Source organism: Chiloscyllium punctatum, chromosome 10 (genome assembly GCF_047496795.1).
Source record: "Chiloscyllium punctatum isolate Juve2018m chromosome 10, sChiPun1.3, whole genome shotgun sequence".
Lineage (NCBI taxonomy): Eukaryota > Metazoa > Chordata > Chondrichthyes > Orectolobiformes > Hemiscylliidae > Chiloscyllium > Chiloscyllium punctatum.
Window position 1 is genome coordinate 123,454,003 of NC_092748.1, and position 20,436 is coordinate 123,474,438.

Consider the following 20,436-nt stretch of genomic DNA (forward strand, 5'->3'; position numbering starts at 1 on the left):
AGAATGGTGTGTTGCTTCCCTGGTGCCAGGATCAAGGACGCCTCAGAGAGGGTGCAGAATGTTCTCACGGGGGATAGGGGCCGGAAAGAGGTCATTATCCACATTGGAACCAACAACATTGGAAGGGAAAAGGTTGAGATTCTGAAGGGAGATTACAGAGAGTTAGGCAGAAATTTAAAAAGGAGATCCCAGAGAGTAGTCATATCTGGATTATTCCCGGTGCTACGAGCTAGTGAGGGCAGGAATAGGAGGATAGAGCAGATGAATGCATGCTTAGGAGCTGGTGTATGGGAAAAGGATTCACATTTTTGGATCATTGGAATGTCTTTTGGGGTAGAAGTGACCTGTACAAGTAGGACAGATTGCACCTAAATTGGAATGGGACTAACATACTGGTGGGGAAATTTGCTAAAACTCCTTGGAAGGATTTAAACTAGTAAGGTGGTGAGGGTGGGACCCAGGGAGATAGTGAGGAAAGACATCAATATGAGACAGGTACAGTTGAGAACAGAAGCGAGTCAAACAGTCAGGGCATGCAGGGACAAGGTAGGACTAATAAATTAAACTGCATTTATTTCAATGCAAGGGGCCTAACAGGGAAGGCAGATGAACTCAGGGCATGGTTAGGAACATGGTGCTGGGATATCATAGCAATTACAGAAACATGGCTCAGGGATGGGCAGGACTGGCAGCTTAATGTTCCAGGATACAAATGCTACAGGAAAGATAGAAAGGGGAGGCAAGAGAGAGGGGGGGGGGGGGGGGGGGGGGGGGCAGAGGGTGGCATTTTTGATAAGGGATAGCATTACAGCTGTGCTGAGGGAGGATATTCCCGGAAATACATCCAGGCAAGTTATTTGGGTGGAACTGAAAAATAAGAAAAGGATGATAACCTTATTGGAATTGTATTATAGACCGCCTAATAGTCAGAGGGAAATTGAGAAACAAACTTGTAAGGAGATAGAACATAGAACAATACAGCGCAGACCAGGCCCTTCGGCCCTCAATGTTGCGCCAACCTGTGAACTATTCTCAGCTCATCCCCCTACACTATCCCAAAATCATCCATGTGCTTATCTAAGGATTGTTTAAATCTCCCTAATGTGGCTGTGTTGACTACATTAGCAGGTAGGGCATTCCATGCCCTTACAATTCTCTGCATAAAGAACTTGCCTCTGACATCTGTCTTAAATCTACCACCCCTCAATTTGTAGCTATGCCCTCTCGTATTTGCTGATGTCATCATCCTAGGAAAAAGTCTTTCACTGTCTACCCTATCTAATCCTCTGATCATCTTGTATGTCTCTATCAAATCCCCCCTTAGCCTTCTTTCCAATGAGAACAGACCCAAGTCTCTCAGCCTTTCCTCATAAGACCTTCCCTCCAGACCAGGCAACACCCTGGAAAATCTCCTCTGCACCTTTTCTAATGCTTCCACATCCTTCCTGTAATGGGGCGACCAGAACTGTACACAATATTCCAAGTGTGGCCACACCAGCGTTTTGTATAGTTGCAGCATGATATCTCATCCATCTGTAAGAAAAATAGGGTAGTTATGTTAGGGGATTTTAACTTTCCAAACATAGACTGGGACTGCCATAGTGTTAAGGATTTAGATGGAGAGGAATTTGTTAAGTATGTACAAGACAATTGTCTGATTCACTACGTGAATGTACCTACGAGAGAAGGTGCAAAACTTGACCTACTCTGAGGAAATAAAGCAGGGCAGGTGACTGAGGTGTCAGTGGGGGAGCACTTTGGGGCCAGCGACCATAATTCTATTAGATTTAAAATAGTGATGAAAATGGATAGACAAGATCTAAAAGTTGAAGTTCTAAATTGGAGAAAGGCCAATTTTGATGGTGTTAGGCAAGAACTTTCGAAAGCTGATTGGGGGCAGATGTTCGCAGGTAAAGAGACAGCTGGAAAATGGACAATCCAGCGAAAGTATATTCCTGTTAGGGTGAAAGGAAAGGCAGGTAGGTGTAGGGAATGCTAGATGACTAAAGAAATTGAGGGTTTGGTTAAGAAAAAGTAGGAAGCATAGGTAAGGTGTAGACAGGATAGATCGAGTGAATCCTTAGAAGAGTATAAAGAAAGTAGGAGTATACTTAAGTGGGAAATCAGGAGGGCAAAATGCGGACATGAGATAGCTTTGGCAAATAGAATTAAGGAGAATCCAAAGAGATTTTACAAATACATTAAGGACAAAAGGGTAACTAGGAGGAGAATAGGGCCCCTCAAAGATCAGCAAGGCGGCCTTTGTGTGGAGCCACAGAAAATGGGGGAGATACTAAATGAGTATTTTGCATCAGTATTTACAGTGGAAAAGGATATGGAAGATATAGATGTAGGGAAATAAATGGTGATATCTTGCAAAATGTCCAGATTACAGAGGAGGAAGTGCTGGATGTCTTGAAACGGGTAAAGGTGGATAAATCCCCAGGACCTGATCAGATGTACCCGAGAACTCTGTGGGAAGCTAGAGAAGTGATTGCTGGGCCTCTTGCTGAGATATTTGTATGATCGATAGTCATTGGTGAGGTGCCAGAAGACTGGAGGTTGGCAAACGTAGTGCCACTGTTTAAGAATGGTGGTACGGAAAAGCCAGGGAACTACAGACCAGTGAGCCTGACATTGGTGGTGGGCAAGTTGTTGGAAGGAATCCTGAGGGACAGGATGTACATGTTTTTGATAAGGCAAGGACTGATTAGGGATAGTCAACATGGCTTTGTGCGTGGGAAGTCATGTCTCACAAACTTGATTGAGCTTTTTGAGGAAGTAACAAAAGAGGATTGATGAGTGCAGAGCGGTAGATGTGATCTATGTGGACTTCAGTAAGGCGTTCGATAAGGTTCCCCATGGGAGACTGGTTAGCAAGGTTAGATCTCACGGAATACAGGGAGAACGAGCCATTTGGATACAGAACTGGCTTAAAGGTAGAAGACAGAGGGTGGTGATGGAGGGTTGGTTTTCAGACTGGAGGCCTGTGATCAGTGGATTGCTACAAGGATCGGTGCTGAGTCCTCTACTTTTTGTCATTTACATAAATGATTTAGATGCGAGCATAAGAGGTACAGTTAGCAAGTTTGCAGATGACACCAAAATTGAAGGTGTAGTGGACAGCAAAGAGGCTTACCTCAGATTACCACAGAATCTTGAAAAGATGGGCCAATGGGCTGAGAAGTGGCAGATGGAGTTTAATTCAGATAAATGCGAGGTGCTGCATTTTGGGAAAGCAAATCTTAGCACGACTTATATACTTAATGGTAAGGTCCTAGGGAGTGTTGCTGAACAAAGAGACCTTGGAGTGCAGGTTCATAGCTCCTTGAAAGTGGAGTCGCAGGTAGATAGGATAATGAAGAAGGCTTTTGGTATGCTTTCCTTTATTGGTCAGAGTATTGAGTACAGGTGTCGGGAGGTCATGTTGCAGCTGTACAGGACATTGGTTAGGCCACTGTTGGAATATTGCGTGCAATTCTGGTCTCCTTCTGATCGGAAAGATATTGTAAAACTTGAAAGTGTTCAGAAAGATTTACAAGGATGTTGCCAGGATTGGAGGATTTGAGCTAGAGGCTGAACAGGCTGGGGATGTTTTCCCTGGAGCGTCAGAGGCTGAGGGGGGACCTTATAGAGGTTTACAAAATTATGTGGGGCACGGATAGGGTAAATAGGTAAAGTCTTTTCCCTGGGGTCGGGGAGTCCAGAACTAGAGGGCACAGGTTAAGGTTGACAGGGGAAAGATCTAAAAGACACCTAAGGGGCAACTTCTTCACGCAGAGAGTGGTACGTGTATGGAATGAACTGCCAGAGGAAGTTGTTTCCTCTCCAGACGTCCCCAACAGTACCCTTCCACCGTCACTCTCATTCGTTTGGCCGAACTGGTCCTCTCCCTTAACAATTTCTCCTTCGTATCCTTCCACTTCCTCCAAAACAAAGGGCCCGTACGGGCCCCAGCTATGCCTGTCTCTTTGTTGGCTATGTAGAACAGTCCATCTTCTGTAGTTACAGTAGCACCACTCCTCACCTCTTCCTCCGCTATACTGATGACTGCATCGGTGCCACCTCGTGCTCCCGTGAGGTGGTTGAGCAATTCATCAACTTCACCAACACATTCCACCCTGACCTTAAATTTACCTGGACCATCTCTGACACCTCCCTCCCCTTCCTGGACCTCTCCATCTCCATTAATGATGACCAACTTGATACGGACATTTTTTACAAACCCACCGACTCCCACTGCTACCTGGATTACACCTCTTCCCACCCTACCTCCTGCAAAAATGCCATCCCGTATTCCCAATTCCTCCGCCTCTGCGTATCTGCTCCCAGGAGGACCAGTTCCACCACAGAACACACCAGATGGCCTGCTTATTTAGAGACCGCAATTTCCCTTCCCACATGGTTAAAGATGCCCTCCAATGCATCTTGTCCAATTTCCACACCTCCGCCTTCAGACCCCACCCCTCCAACCGTAACAAGGACAGAACGCCCCTGGTGCTCACTTTCCACCCTACCAACCTTCACATAAACCAAATCATCCGACGACATTTCCGCCACCTCCAAACGGACCCCACCACCAGAAATATATTTACCTCCACACCCCTTTCCGCCTTCCGCAAAGACCATTCCCTCCGAGACTACCTGGTCAGGTCCAAGCGCCCCCCCAACACCCCATCCTCCCGTCCTGGCACCTTCACTGCCACTGCAGGAATTGCAAAACCTGCGCCCACACCTCCTCCCTCACCTCCATCCAAGGCCCCAAAGGAGCCTTCCACATCCAAAGTTTTACCTGCACATCCACCAATACCATTTATTATATCCGTTGCTCCCAATGCGGTCTCCTCTACACTGGGGAGACTGGATACCTCCTAGCAGAGCGCTTTAGGGAACATCTCTGGGACACCCGCACCAATCAACCACACCGCCCTGTGGCCCAACATTTCAACTCCCCTTCCCACTCAGCCGAGAACAAGGAGGTCCTGGGCCTCCTTCACCGCCACTCCCTCACCACTCAACTCCTGGAGGAAGAACGCCTCATCTTCCGCCTCGGAACACTTCAACCCCAGGGCACCAATGTGGACTTCACCAGTTTTCTCATTTCCCCTTCCCCCACCTCACCCCAGTTCCAAACTTCCAGCTCAGCACTGTCCCCACGACTTGTCCTACCTGCCTATCTTCCTTTCACCTATCCACTCCACTTTCCTCTCTGACCTATCACTTTCATCCCACCCCCATTCACTCATTGTACTCTTTGCTACCTTCCCCCACCCTCCTCCCTGACCTATCACCTTCATCCCCACTCCCACTCACCTATTGTACTCTATGCTACTTTCACCCCACCCCCATCCCACCCTCCTCTCATTTATCTCTCCACCCTTCAGGAACTCTGCCTGTATTCCTGATGAAGTTCTTTTGCCCAAACGTCGACTTTCCTGCTCCTCAGATGCTGCCTGAACTGCTGTGCTTTTCCAGCACCACTCTAATCCAGTGAGCAAATTTAATGAAGAGTTAGACAGAGTTTCAATGAGTAATGGATTGAAGGGTTATGGGGAGAAGGCAGGAAAATGGGGGTGAGGAGCATATCAGCCATGTTCGAATTGAGGACCAGACTCAATTGGCTGAATGGCCTACTTCTGCTCCTGTATCTTATGAACGTATGATTGGAAGATTGGCCAGGTGATTAATAGTGAGGAAAAAGGGCTTTAGATTACATGAAGGTGTAGATGGGTTGGTCAGATGGGTAGATCAGTATCAGATGGAATTTAACCCTGAAAAGTGTAACGTAATGCACGTTGGAAGAAGGAACATGACAAAGGAGTGCTCAATGAACGTCAGGGCACGAGGAAGCTCAGACGAACAGATGGACATTTGGAGGCATGTCCACAGATTTTTTGAAGGTGGCAGTACAAGTTACTAAGAGAGATAAAGAAGGCATAACAAAGTAAAGATTATACGAGCCGGGAGGTTATGTTGGAGCTGTACAAAACACTGACTCGGCCGCAGTAAGAGTACTGTATGCCATTATAGTCATCTCAGTATAGGAATGTTGTGATCATATTGGAGGTGATGCTGAGGATATTCACGAGGATGTTACCTTGGAATGTGCATTTTAGTTATGAAGAGAGGCTAGATAGCCTTGGGCTGCTTTTTTGGAACACAGAAGGGTGAGGGAGGGGATCCCATTGAGGTGGATAAGATTGAGGGGGATGGACAGGGTTTTCTTTTATTCAGTTGTGGGACGTGGGCATCGCTGGATGGTCAACACTTATCGCCCATCCCAAGCTGTCCTCAAGAAGGTGGTGTGAACTGCATTCTTGAACCACTACACCTACGTTCTATAGATTGACTGGAGGGAATTCCAGTTTGACCCAGTGACAGTGAATGATGACGATACATTTTCAAGTTGGAATGATGAATGACTTGGAGGGGAACTTGCAGGTGGTGGTGTTCCTTGTCCTTCTAGATGGAAGTGGTTGTTATTTTGGAAGGTGCTGTCTAAGGATCTTTGGTGAATGTTTTGTAAATAGTACACACTGCTGCTACTGATCATCATTAGTGGAGGGAATAGATGTGGTACGAATCAGGCAGACTGCTTTGTCCTGGATGGCATCAAGCTTCTTAAATATTATTGATGTTGCAGCCTTCCAGGCAAGTCGAAAGCATGGGAGGCTCTGGGGAGTCAGAAGATGAGTTACTCACTGCAGTATTCCTTGCCTCTGACCTGATCTTACAACCACTGTTTTTGTTTTAATTCCAGTTGGACTTCTGATCAATAGTAATACCAGGGATGTTGATGGTGGGGGATTCAGTGATGGTAAACACTGCTGAATGTCAAAGAGCAGTGGTTAGATTGTTTCTTATTAGAGATGATCATTGCCTGGCATTTGTGTGGTGCAAATGTTACTTGACGCTTGTCAGCCCAAGCCTGGAGCTTGTCCAGATCTTGTTGTATTTGTGAATGGCTTCAATATACAAGGAGACATGAATGGTGCTACACATTGTGCAACATTGGCATACATCCCCAATTCTGACCTTAAGATGGAAGGAAGGTCATTAATGAAGCTGCTGAAGATGATTGGGCCAAGACCATTATCCTGAGAAATATCTGCAGGGATGTCCTGGAGCTGAGATGATTCACCTCCAACAAGTCACCACAATGTTATGTGCCAGCTATGACTCCAACCAACAGGGAGATTTCCCCTATTACCCATTGATTCCAGTTTTGTTGTGGCTCCTTGATGCCACACTCAGTCAAATGCAGACTTCATGTCAAGGGCTGCCACTCTCACATCACCTCTGGAATTCAGCACTATTGTCCAGGTTTGAACAAAGGCTCAGGTGTCGGGCCACCATTTTGACAGAATGGCGAGGAGAGAAGGTGAGGTGAAGGGAAGGCAGCCGGGAAGGTAAAGGCTTAATTTATACTTGGGCAGTGGCTAAACCAGAGATACTACATGTAGTATCTCCCTCCTGCCCCCCTCCTTTAACAGGAAGAAAAAGACTCAGTAAGGTAAGGCTTGTATTTTTTCTTTATCTTTCTTTTTTATATATTTAAGTGCATTGTTTGGTTTTAGTTAGTTCATATAAAGCTAAGCTTACAATGGCACGGGACCTCAGACCCATGGCATGTACCCCTTCTTGACGTGGGAGCTTAGGAACGTGTCTGACATTCCTGACTCTTACACTTGCAAGAAGTGTGTCCAGTTGTAGCTCTTGTTTGACTGCATGACGGCTCTGGAGCTGCGGATGGACTCACTGTGGAGCATCCGCGATGCTGTGGAGGTCGCGGATAGCACATTTAGTGAACTAGTCACACTGCAGGTTAGAATTGCTAAGGGAGACAATTGCTGAGGATGACCAAAAGGCAGAAAAAGAGTAGGTAGGCAGTGCAGGTGTCCCCAATGGTCATATCCCTCCAAAACAGGTATACCATTTTGGATACTGTTGGGGGAGATGGCTCACCAGGAGAGGGCAGCAGAGATCATGGTACTACTTTTCAGAAAGGTGGGAAAAAGACTCATAGGGCCACACTCATAGGGGATTCTATTGTGAGGGGAGTAGATAGGTGGTTCTGTGGCTGAAAACAGGACTCCCGGATGGTATGTTGCCTCGCAGGTGATTGGGTCAGGGATGTCACCAATCAGCTGCAGAGCATTCTGAAAGGGGAGGGTAAACAGTCATTTGGCTTGGTGCAAATGTTATAAGGCACCAACGATATAAGTAGAAAACGAGATGAGGTCTTGAAAGAAGAATTCAGGAAGCTAAGAGAGAAGTTACAGAGGAGGACTTCAAAGATAGTGACCTCGGGATTACTACCAGTGCCATGTGCTAGCCAGGGTAGAAATGAAACAATAGGCAGGATGAACACATGGCTTGAGAATGGTGTAGGAGGGAGGGATTCAGATTTGTTGGACATTGGGACCGGTTCTGGGAAAGGTGGGACTATTACAAAATGGATAGTCTACATCTGAACCAGACCAGAACCAATGTCTTTGGGGGAGTTTTTGATACTGCTGTTGGGGAGGTTTTAAATTAGTGTGGCAGGGGACTGGGAACCAGAAGAAAAAAAAAGTAGGCAGCGAGGTAGAGACTGAAGACTGTAAGAATCATGAAGATAGCATTAATAAAGGGAAAAGGAGGCAGAGAGCAGATGAACGCAAAATATCTGGTGGCCTGAAATGCATCTACTTTAATGCAAGGAGTATAGTGTGTAAGGTAGATGAACCTAGGGCTTGGATTGGTGCCTTGGAGTATGACGTTATTGCAATCACAGAGACTTGGTTGAAGAAAAGGGCATGATGATTGGCAACTAAACGTTCTAGGATATGGACGCTTCAGATAGGACAGGGAGGTAAGTAAAAGGGGGATGGAGTTGCATTGCTGGTCAGGGATGATATCACAGCTGTGCTAAAGGAGGACACTATGGAGGTCTTGGGTAGTGAGGCATTATGTGGTGGAGCTGAGAAATAAGAAGGGTGCAATTACATTGTTGGGGCTGTATTACAGACCTCCCAACAGTGAGCGTGAGGTAGAAGAACAAATAGATAAACAGATTATGGAAAGATATAGAGGCAATAGGATAGTGGTTATAGGAGATTTTAATTTTCCCAACATTGACTGGGATACACTTAGCGTCAGAGTCTGGATAGGGTAGAATTTGTAAGAAAACTCCAGGAGAGTTTTCTAGAGCTGTATGTCAATAGACCAACGAGGGAAGGGGCCATACCGGACTTGGTATTGGGGAACGAGCCAGGACAGGTGGTAGAAGTTGCGGTGGGGGATTTCTTTGGGAACAGTGACCACAATTCTGTAAGTTTTAGAATACTCATATATAAAGATGAGAGTTGTCCTAAGGGAAGGGTACTAAACTGGGCCAAGGCCAATTAAATCAAAATTAGGCATGAGCTAGGAAATGTGGATTGGACACAGCTATTTGAAGGGAAGCCCACATTTGATATGTGAGATGCTTTCAAAGATAGGTTAAAGATAGTAAAGGATAAGCATGTCCCATTGAAGGCAAAGGATAGGAACAGCAAGATTCGTGAACCATGGATGACAGGAGAAATTGTATGACTAGCCAAGAGGAAAAGGGAAGCGTATATAAGGTCTAGGCAACTAAGAACAGAACAGGTCCTTGAGGAATATCAGAAGAGTAAAACAAGTCTTAAACTAGGAATTAAGCGGGCTTAAAGGGGTCATGAAATAACTTTAGCGAGCAGCATTAAGGAGAATTCCAAAGCATTTTATTCTTATATAAGCAGCAGGCGGGTAACTAGAAAAAGGATTGGTTCACTAAAGGATAATGAAGGAAGGCTGGGTGTCGAACCTGAGAGAATGGGTGAGATTCTGAATGATTACTTTGCATCAGTGTTCACTGAGGAGAGGAACATGATGAACGTTGAGATTAAAGATAGAAGTTTAATTAGTCTGGATCACGTTGGCATAAGTAGGGAAGATGTGTTGGGTAGGCTAGAGGTTATTAAGGTGGACAAATCCCCAGGACCAGGTGGGATCTATCCCAGGTCGCTGAGGGAGGCGAGAGAGGAAATAGCTGGGGCCCTGACAGATATCTTTGTGGCATCCTTAAACACAGGTGAGGTGCTAGAGGAATGGCAGGTTGTTCATGTTGTCCCCCTGTACAGGAAGGGTAGTAGGGATATTCCGGGTAACTACAGGCCAGTGAGCCTGACGTTGGTGGTGAGAAAGTTGCTGGAGAGGGTACTGAGGGACAGCATCTATTTATATTTAGAAAAGAATGGGCTTATCAGTGAGAGACAACATGGTTTTGTGCAGGGGAGATTGTGCCTTACCAACTTAATAGAGTTATAGAACATAGAACATAGAAGAATACAGCGCAGTACAGGCCCTTCGGCCCTCGATGTTGCGCCGATCAAAGCCCACCTAACCTACACTAACCCACTATCCTCCATATACCTATCCAATGCCCGCTTAAATACCCATAAAGAGGGAGAGTCCACTACTGCTACTGGCAGGGCATTCCATGAACTTACGACTCGCTGAGTGAAGAACCTACCCCTAACATCAGTCCTATATCTACCCCCCCTTAATTTAAAGCTATGCCCCCTTGTCATAGCTGACTCCATACGTGGAAAAAGGTTCTCACTGTCAACCCTATCTAAACCCCTAATCATCTTGTACACCTCTATCAAATCACCCCTAAACCTTTTTTTCTCCAATGAAAACAACCCCAAGTGCCTCAGCCTTTCCTCATAGGATCTTCCTACCATACCAGGCAACATCCTGGTAAACTTCCTCTGCACCCGTTCCAGTGCCTCCACATCCTTCCTATAGTATGGCGACCAAAACTGCACACAATATTCCAGATGCGGCCGCACCAGAGTCTTATACAACTGCAGCATGACCTCAGGACTCCGGAACTCAATTCCTCTACCAATAAAAGCCAGTACGCCATATGCCTTCTTCACTGCACTATTTACCTGGGTGGCAACTTTCAGAGATCTGTGTACATGGACACCAAGATCCCTCTGCTCTTCCACACTACCAAGTATCCGACCATTAGCCCAGTACCCCATCTTTTTATTACTCTTACCAAAGTGAATCACTTCACACTTAGCTACATTGAACTCCATTTGCCACCTTTCTGCCCAGCTCTGCAGCTTCTCTATATCCCGCTGTAACCTGCCATATCCTTCCTCACTGTCTACAACTCCTCCGACTTTCGTATCATCCGCAAACTTGCTCACCCAACCTTCTAACCCTTCCTCCAGGTCATTTATAAAAATGACGAACAGCAATGGTCCCAAAACAGATCCTTGCGGAACACCGCTAGTGACGGCACTCCAAGATGAACCTTTGCCATCAACTACTACCCTCTGTCTTCTTCCAGAGAGCCAATTCCTAATCCAAACCTCCAACTCACCCTCAATGCCATATCTCTGTATTTTCTGCAGTAGCCTACCATGGGGGACCTTATCAAACGCCTTACTAAAATCCATATATACCACATCTACCGCTTTCCCCTCATCTACCTCCTTAGTCACCTTCTCAAAGAATTCAATAAGGTTTGTGAGGCACGACCTGCCCTTCACAAAACCATGCTGACTATCCTTGATCACATTATTCCTATCCAAATGTTCATAAATCCTATCCCTTACAATTCTCTCCAAGACTTTGCCCACAACAGAAGTGAGACTCACTGGCCTATAGTTACTAGGATTATCCCTACTCCCCTTCTTGAACAAGGGAACCACGTTTGCTAGCCTCCAGTCCTCTGGCACTACTCCTGTCGACAAAGAGGACACAAAAATCAAGGCCAATGGCTCTGCAATCTCCTCCCTTGCTTCCCAGAGAATCCTAGGATAAATGCCATCAGGCCCAGGGGACTTATCTATTTTCACCCTTGCCAGAATTTCCAACACCTCTTCTCTACATATCTCAAAGCCATCCATTCTACTTATTCGTGCCCCAGTATTCATATCGACAACAATGTCCTGTTCCTGAGTGAATACTGACGAAAAGTATTCATTCAGCGCCTCCCCAATCTGTTCAGCCTCCACACGCAACTTCCCATTACTATCCTTGAGGAAGTGACCAAGTTGATAGATGAAGGAAGGGCTGTTGATGTCATACACATGGACTTTAGTAAGACATTTGATAAGGTTCCCCATGGTAGACTAATGGAGAAAGTGAAGTCACATGGTGTGCAGGGTGTTCTAGCCAGGTGGATAAAGAACTGGTTGAGCAACAGGAGACGGAGAAGGGAGGGAGTAGTTGGAGGGAGTAGTTGAAGGGAGTTTCTCGAAAAGGAGAAAGGTGACCAGTGGTGTTCCACAGGGGTCAGTGTTGGGGCCACTGTTGTTTGTAATATACATAAATGATCTGGAAGAGGGCATTGTTGGTATGTTTAGCAAGTTTGCAGATGACACGAAGTTTGGTGGAGCAGCAGAAAGCATAAGGGACTGTCAGAGAATACAGGAGGATATAGATAGACAGGAGAGTTGGGCAGAGAAGTGAAAGATGGATTTCAATCCAGACAAATGTGAGGTGATGCATTTCGGCAAGACTAATTCTAGAGCGAATTATACAATGAACGGAAGAGCCTTGGGAAAAGTTGATGAGCAGACAGATCCAGGAGTTCAGGTCCATTGTACCCTGAAGATTGCTGTACAGGTGGATAGCGTGGTCAAGAAGGTAAGTTTGTCTTCATTGGACGGGGTATTGAGTATAAGAGCTGGCAAGTCATGTTAAAATTGTACAAGACATTGGTTTGGCTGCATTTACAATACTGTGTACAGTTCTGGTCGCCACATTACCAAAAGGATGTGGACGCTTTGGAGAGGGTGCAGAGAAGGTTTACAAGCATGTCGCCTGGTACGGAAGGTGCTAGCTATGAAGAGAGGTTGAGTAAGTTAGGTTTATTATCATTAGAAAAAAGGAGATTGAGGGAGGACTTGAATGCGATTTACAAAATCATGAAGGGTATAGACAGGATGGATAGAGACAAGCTTTTTCCCAGGGCGAAGGATTCAATAACAAGAGGTCACGCTTTCAAGGTGAGAGGTGGAAAGTTTAAGGGGGATATACGCGACAGTACTTCAAAAAGAAGGTAGTGCGTGTCTGGAACACATTGCCAGCAGAGGTGATAGAGGCAGGTACAGTAGTTTCATTTAAGATGCACCTGGACAGATGCATGAGTAGGTGGGGAGAAAAGGAATACAGATGCTTAGGAATTGACCAAGTAAGTAATTAACTAACTAAGCAGAGATGGCTGGGCAGGTGATGTGCTGTTGCTGTATGATGTGGGAGCTGGCTGATCCCATTGTGAACGGCAGTGACCACATCTGCAGCAAGTGTTGGTTGCTGGAAGAACTCCGGATCAGAGTTGGTGATCTGGAATCTGAGCTTCAAACACTGCGGCATATCCGGGAGGGGGAGAGTTACCTGGACGCTTTGTTTCAGGAGGCAGTCACACCTGGGAGATTAATTAATTCCCACTCAGCTAGTGATCAGGCACAAAAGAGTGTGACTGTAAGTGAGGCAGGTAGGGGGACCCAGAGTTCAGGAGTGGAGGAGCCTCAGCCCTTGACCTTGTCCAACAGGTACGAGATTCTTGCTCCCTGTTCGGATGAGGAAAAGGGCTCTGGACAGGATGAGCCAACTGACCAAGGCACCATGGTGCAGAAGGCCATTCAAGAGGGGGGAGCTAATAGACAGGTAGTGGTTATAGGGGATTCTATAATTAGGGGGACAGATAGTATCCTTTGCAAGCCGGATCGGGAGTCCCGCATGGTGTGTTGCCTGCCCGGTGCCAGGGTGCGAGACATCTCTGACCAGCTTGAAAGGATATTGGAGCGGGAGGGGGAGGATCCAGTTGTTGTGGTCCACGTTGGTACCAACAACATAGGCAAGACTAGGGTGGAGGACCTGTTTGGGCATTACGAAGCACTAGGCAGGAAATTGAAGCACAGGTCCTCAAGGGTCATAATCTCCGGATTACTGCCCGAGCCACGTGCCAATTGGCATAGGGACAAGAAAATTAGGCAAGTAAACACGTGGCTAAGGGATTGGTGTGGGAAAGAGGGATTCCACTTCATGGGTCACTGGCATCAGTTTTGGAACAGGGGGGATCTGTACCGTTGGGACGGTCTCCACCTGAACCGATCAGGTACCAATGTTCTGGCGAAGAGGATAAATAGGGTGGTCAGTAGGACTTTAAACTTCTGAGTTGGGGGGAAGGGAAAGTGAAAGCGACAGGGAGTATGGAGGTAAATGGAAAGATAAGCAGCAGGATAGCATGTTTCCAGGCGGATTTAAAATTGAGGCAGACTGAGAATGCAGAAAAAAGCAAGGATAACTTAGGACATATGACTTACAACATCTCTAATAAGGAAGTTAGCATTAAGGCACTTTACCTGAATGCTCGTAGCATTCATAACAAAGCCGATGAATTAATGGCACAGATAATAGTGAATGATTATGATGTAGTAGGCATCACAGAGACTTGGTTACAGGGGGGTCAGGACTGGCAGTTAAACCTCCATGGTTTTTCGACTTATCGAAAAGACAGAGAGGTGGGCAGAGGGGGTGGGGTTGCCTTGTTAGTTAAGAACAAAATTAAATCTATGGTATTGAATGACATAGCGTCGGATGATGTGGAGTCTGTGTGGGTGGAATTGAGGAACCACAAAGGCAAAAAAACCATAATTGGAGTTGTGTACAGACCTCCTAACAGTGGTCAGGACCAGGGACGCAACATGTACCGGGAAATAGAGAAGGCATGTCAGAAAGGCAAGGTTACATTGATCATGGGTGACTTCAATATGCAGGTGGACTGGGTAAATAATGTTGCTAGTGGATCTAAAGAAAGGGAATTCATGGAATGCTTACAGGATGGCTTTTTGGAACAGCTTGTCATGGAGCCCACAAGAGAGCAGGCTATTCTGGACCTAGTGCTTTGCAATGAACCAGACTCTATAAAAGATCTTAAAGTAAGGGAACCCTTAGGAAGTAGCGACCATAATATGGTAGAGTTCAGTCTGGAGTTTGAAAGGGAGAAGGCGAAATCTGATGTAATGGTGTTACAGTTGAATAAAGGTAATTATGAGGGCATGAGAGAGGAACTGACTAAAATAGACTGGAAGCAGAGGCTAACCGGGAAGACACTAGAGCAAAAATGGCAGGAGTTTGTAGGTATAATTGAGGACACTGTACAGAGGTTCATTCCCAAGAAAAGAAAGATTAACCGGGGAGGGATTAGACAACCTTGGCTGACAAAGGAAGTCAGGAAATGTATTAAAGAAAAAGAGAGATCCTATAAAGTGGCTAAGAACAGTGGGAAATCAGAAGATTGGGAAGGATACAAAAGCAAACAGAGGATAACGAAGAGTGTAATAAGAAATGAGAGGATCAAATATGAAGGTAGGCTAGCCAGTAATATTAGAAATAATAGTAAAAGTTTCTTTCAGTACATAAGAAACAAACGACAGGCAAAAGTAGACATTGGGCCACTTCAAACTGATGCAGGGAGCCTAGTGATGGGAGATAAGGAAATAGCAGGAGAACTTAACAAGTACTTTGCGTCAGTTTTCACAGTGGAAGACATGAGTAATATCCCAAAAATTAAAGGGTGTCACGGGGCTGAGTTGAGTATGGTTGCCATTACGAAAGAGATAGTGCTAGAAAAGTTAAAAAGTCTTAAAATTGATAAATCTCCTGGCCCCGATGGGATACACCCTAGAGTTCTGAGAGAGGTTGCTGAGGAAATAGCAGAGGCATTGGTTGAGATCTTTCAAGAGTCACTGGAGTCAGGAAAGGTCCCGGATGATTGGAAGATGGCTGTAGTAACTCCCTTGTTCAAGAAAGGATCAAGGCAAAAGATGGAAAATTATAGGCCAATCAGCTTAACCTCGGTTGTTGGTAAAATTCTAGAATCCATCATTAAGGATGAGGTTTCTAAATTCTTGGAAGAGCAGAGTCTGATTAGAACAAGTCAACATGGATTTAGTAAAGGGAGGTCATGCCTGACAAACCTGTTGGAATTTTTTGAAGAGGTAACAAGTAGGTTAGACCAGGGGAACCCAGTGGATGTGGTCTATCTGGACTTTCAAAAGGCCTTTGATAAGGTGCCACACGGGAGACTGCTGAGCAAGGTGAGGGCCCATGGTGTTCGAGGTGAGCTGCTGGGATGGATTGAGGATTGGCTATCTAACAGAAGGCAGAGAGTTGGGATAAAAGGTTCTTTTTCAGAATGGCAGCCGGTGACGAGCGGTGTCCCGCAGGGTTCGGTGCTGGGGCCACAGCTGTTCGCATTATATATTAATGATTTGGATGAGGGAACCGGGGGGCATTCTAGCGAAGTTTGCCGATGATACAAAGTTAGGTAGACAGGCAGGTAGTACTGAGGAAGTGGGGAGGCTACCGAAGGATCTAGACAGGTTGGGAGAGTGGTCCAGGAAATGGCTGATGGAATTTAACGTGAGCAAGTGCGAGGTCTTGCACTTTGGCAAAAAGAATATAGGAATGGACTACTTTCTAAATGGTGAGAAACTTAATAAAGCCAAAGCACAAAGGGATCTGGGAGTGCTAGTCGAGGATTCTCTAAAGGTAAACATGCAGGTTGAGTCTGTGATTAAGAAAGCGAATGCAATGTTGTCTCTTATCTCAAGAGGGTTGGAATATAAAAGCAGAGATGTACTACTAAGACTTTATAAAGCTCTGGTTAGGCCCCATTTGGAGTACTGTGTCCAGTTTTGGTCCCCACACCTCAGGAAGGACATACTGGCACTGGAACGTGTCCAGCGGAGATTCACACGGATGATCCCTGGAATGACAGGTCTAGCATATGAGGAACGGCTGAGGATACTGGGATTGTATTCGTTGGAGTTTAGAAGATTAAGGGGAGATCTAATAGAGACGTACAAAATAATACATGGCTTTGAAAAGGTGGATGCTAGAAAATTGTTTCTGTTAGGCGAGGAGACTAGGACCCGTGGACACAGCCTTAGAATTAGAGGGGGTCATTTCAGAACGGAAATGCGGAGACATTTCTTCAGCCAGAGAGTGGTGGGCCTGTGGAATTCATTGCCACGGAGTGCAGTGGAAGCCGGGACGCTAAATGTCTTCAAGGCCGAGATTGATAGGTTCTTGTTGTCTAGAGGAATTAAGGGCTACGGGGAGAACGCTGGCAAGTGGAGCTGAAATGCGGGGAGAACGCTGGCAAGTGGAGCTGAAATGTGCATCAGCCATGATTGAATGGCGGAGTGGACTCGATGGGCCGAATGGCCTTACTTCCACTCCTATGTCTTATGGTCTTATGGTCTTAGGTTTAGACATTACATTTGGATCGGCTCAGTCTTGGAGGGCCAAAGGGCCTGTTCCTGGGCTGTAAACTTTCTTTGTTCTTTGTATGGTGATGAGGAGCTGAGTGGCCCTTGTGAAATCCAAACTGGGCATTATTGAGCAGGTTATTGCTGAGCAAGTGTTACTTCATAGCATCGTTGATGACACATCTTTACGGATGATCGAGAGTAAACTGATAGGGCGGTAACTGGCTAGATTAAATTTGTAGGAGAAAGTGAGGACTGCAGATGCTGGAGATCAGAGCTGAAAAATATGTTGCTGGAAAAGCGCAGCAGGTCAGGCAGCAGCCATGGAGCAGGAGAATCGACGTTTCGGGCATAAGCCCTTCTTCAGGAAAGTTTAAGGGGAATATACGCGGCAAATACTTCAAAAAGAGGATTAAATTTGTCCTGCTTTTTGTGCACAATTTTCCACAATGTGAGATCGGTGCCAGTGTTGTAACTGTATTGAAGGAGCTTGGCTAGGGTTCGATGATAAGCAGCTGTCCCCTTTAGTTAAGTGTCAGAATGAGGGGGTCATAATTTTAAAGTAAAAGGCAGGAGGTTTATAGAACATAGAACATTACAGCACAGTACAGGCGCTTCGGCCTTCGATGTTGTGCCAACCTGTGGAACCAATGTGATGCCCATCTAACCTACACTATTCCATTTTCATCTATATATCTATCCAATGACCATTTAAATGCCCTTAAAGTTGGCAAGTCTACTACTGTTGGAGGCAGTGCGTTCCACACCCTACTACACTCTGAGTAAAGAATCTACCTCTGGCATCTGTCCTATATCTATCATCCCTCAATTTAAAGCTATGTCCCCTCGTGCTAGCTATCACCATCTGAGGAAAAAGGCTCTCACTCCTTGGAGAGAAGAAGTCTGACAGGAAATCAGAGATAGGTTTTTTACTTGCTACTCAGTCATTTTTCCAGCCATGTCAGTAATTTTCCCTCAATTCCAGTCTGTGATAGCAACTTTATCAAATGCCTTTTGGTAACCCATATAAGCAACATCCATTGTTTCTCCCCTGTCCACTATCTTAGTCACCTCTTCAAAAAAATCAGTTAGGTTTATCAGACATGAACCTCTGTAAGAAGACAGCAAGTGGTGGTTGATGGAAAATATTCAGCCTGGAGTCCACTTGCAAGTGGTGTGCCACAAGGAGCTGTTTTGGGAACACTGCTGTTTGTCATTTTTATAAATGACTTGAATGCAGGCATAGGTGGATGGGTGACACTAAAGTCAGTGGAGTGGTGGACAGTGTGGAAGAATGTTGCAGGTTGCAGGGGGACTTGAACAAACTGCAGAGTTGGGCTGCGAGGTGGCAAATGGAATTCAATGCAGATACATGTGATTCACTTTGGGAAGAATAACAGGAAGGCAGAATGCTGGGTCAATGGAAAGATTCTTGGTAGTGTGGATGTCCAGAGGGATCTTGGAATCCATGTACATAGATCCCTGAAAGTTGCTACCCAGGGTTGATAGTGCGGTTGGTGTACCGCAAGGGTCAGTGTTGGGTCTACTGCTGTTCGTCTTTTTTATAAACAACTTGGATGAGGGTGTAGAAGGGTGGGTTAGTAAATTTGCAGACGACACTAAGGTCGGTGGAGTTATGGATAGGGACAAAGGATGTTTTAGGTGACAGAGAGACATAGATAAGCTGCAGAGCTGGGCTGAGAGGTGGCAAATGGAGGTTAATGCAGACAAGCGTGAGGTGATTCACTTTGATCGGAGTAACCAGAATGCAAAATACTGGGCTAATGGTAAGATTCTTGGTAGTTTAGATGAGAAGAGAGATCTCAGTGTCCAAGTACACAGATCCTTGAAAGTTGCCACCCAGGTTGACAGGGTTGTTAAGAAGGCAGACAGTGTTTTAGCTTTTATTAATAGAGGGATCGAGTTCCGAAACAATGATATTATGCTGCAGCTGTGCAAAACTCTGGTGCGGCTGCACTTGGAGTATTGTGTACAGGTCTGGTCACCGCATTATAAGGAGGATGTGGAAGCTTTGGAAAGGGTGCAGAGGAGATTTACTAGGATGTTATCTGGTATGGAGGGAAGGTCTTATGAGGAAAGGCTGAGGGACTTGAAGCTGTTTTTGTTAGAGAGAAGAAGGTTGAGAGGTGACTTAATAGAGACATATAAGACAATCAGAGGGCTAGATAGGGTGGACAGGAAGAGCCTTTTTCCAAGTATGGTGACGGCGAGCACAAGGGGGCATAGTATTTAATTGAGGGGTGATAGATATAGGACAGATGTCAGAGGTAGTTTCTTTACTCAGAGAGTAGGAAGGGTATGGAATGTTTTGCCTGCAACAGTAGTAGATTCGCTGTACATTTAAGTCGTCATTGGACAAGCATATGGACGTACATGGTAGGTTAGGTGGGCTTGAGATTGGTACGACAGGTCGGAGAAACATCGAGGGCTAAAGGGCCTGTATTGCGCTGTAATGTTCTATGCTGTTAAGAAGGCATATGGTGTGTAAATTTTATTGGTAGAGGGATTGAGTTCTGGAGCCATGATGTCATGCTGCAACTGTACAAAATGCTAGTGCGGCCGCACTTGTAATATTGTGTACAGTTTTGGTCACCCCATTACAGGAAGGATGTGGAAGCACTGGAGAAGGTGCAGAGGAGAATTACTAGGATGTTGCCTTGTCTGCAGTGAGGGTCTTATGAGGAGAGGCTGAGAGACTTGGATCTCTTCTCATTGGAGAGAAGGTGGCTAAGAGGGACTTTAATAGTCATACACAATGATCAGAGGATTACATAGGATGGACAGTAAGAGTGTTTTTCCTAGGATGATGACATTGGCTTGTACGACAGGGCATAGCTACAAATTGAGGGGTGATATATTTAAGACAGATGTCAGAGGTAGGTTTTTTACTCAGAGAGTGGTGAGGGCGTGGAATGCCCTGCCTGTCAATATAGTTAACTCAGCCACATTAGGGGCATTTAAACAGTCCATGGATAAGCCTATGGATGATGATTGGATAGTGTAGGGGGATGTGCCTAGATTAGTTCTCAGGTCGGTGCAACATCAAGGGCCAAAGGGCAGGTTCTGCGCTGTACTGTTCAATGTTCTATATACCTAGGTCCAATGG

General features: G+C 45.7%; 1 protein-coding gene across 3 annotated transcripts in view; it reads right to left on the reverse strand.

The window, feature by feature from the left end:
• Window positions 1-20,436, reverse strand: part of xrcc5 (X-ray repair complementing defective repair in Chinese hamster cells 5) — a 398,838-nt gene that overhangs the window by 276,516 nt on the left and 101,886 nt on the right. The gene's annotated exons all lie outside the window — the stretch shown is intronic.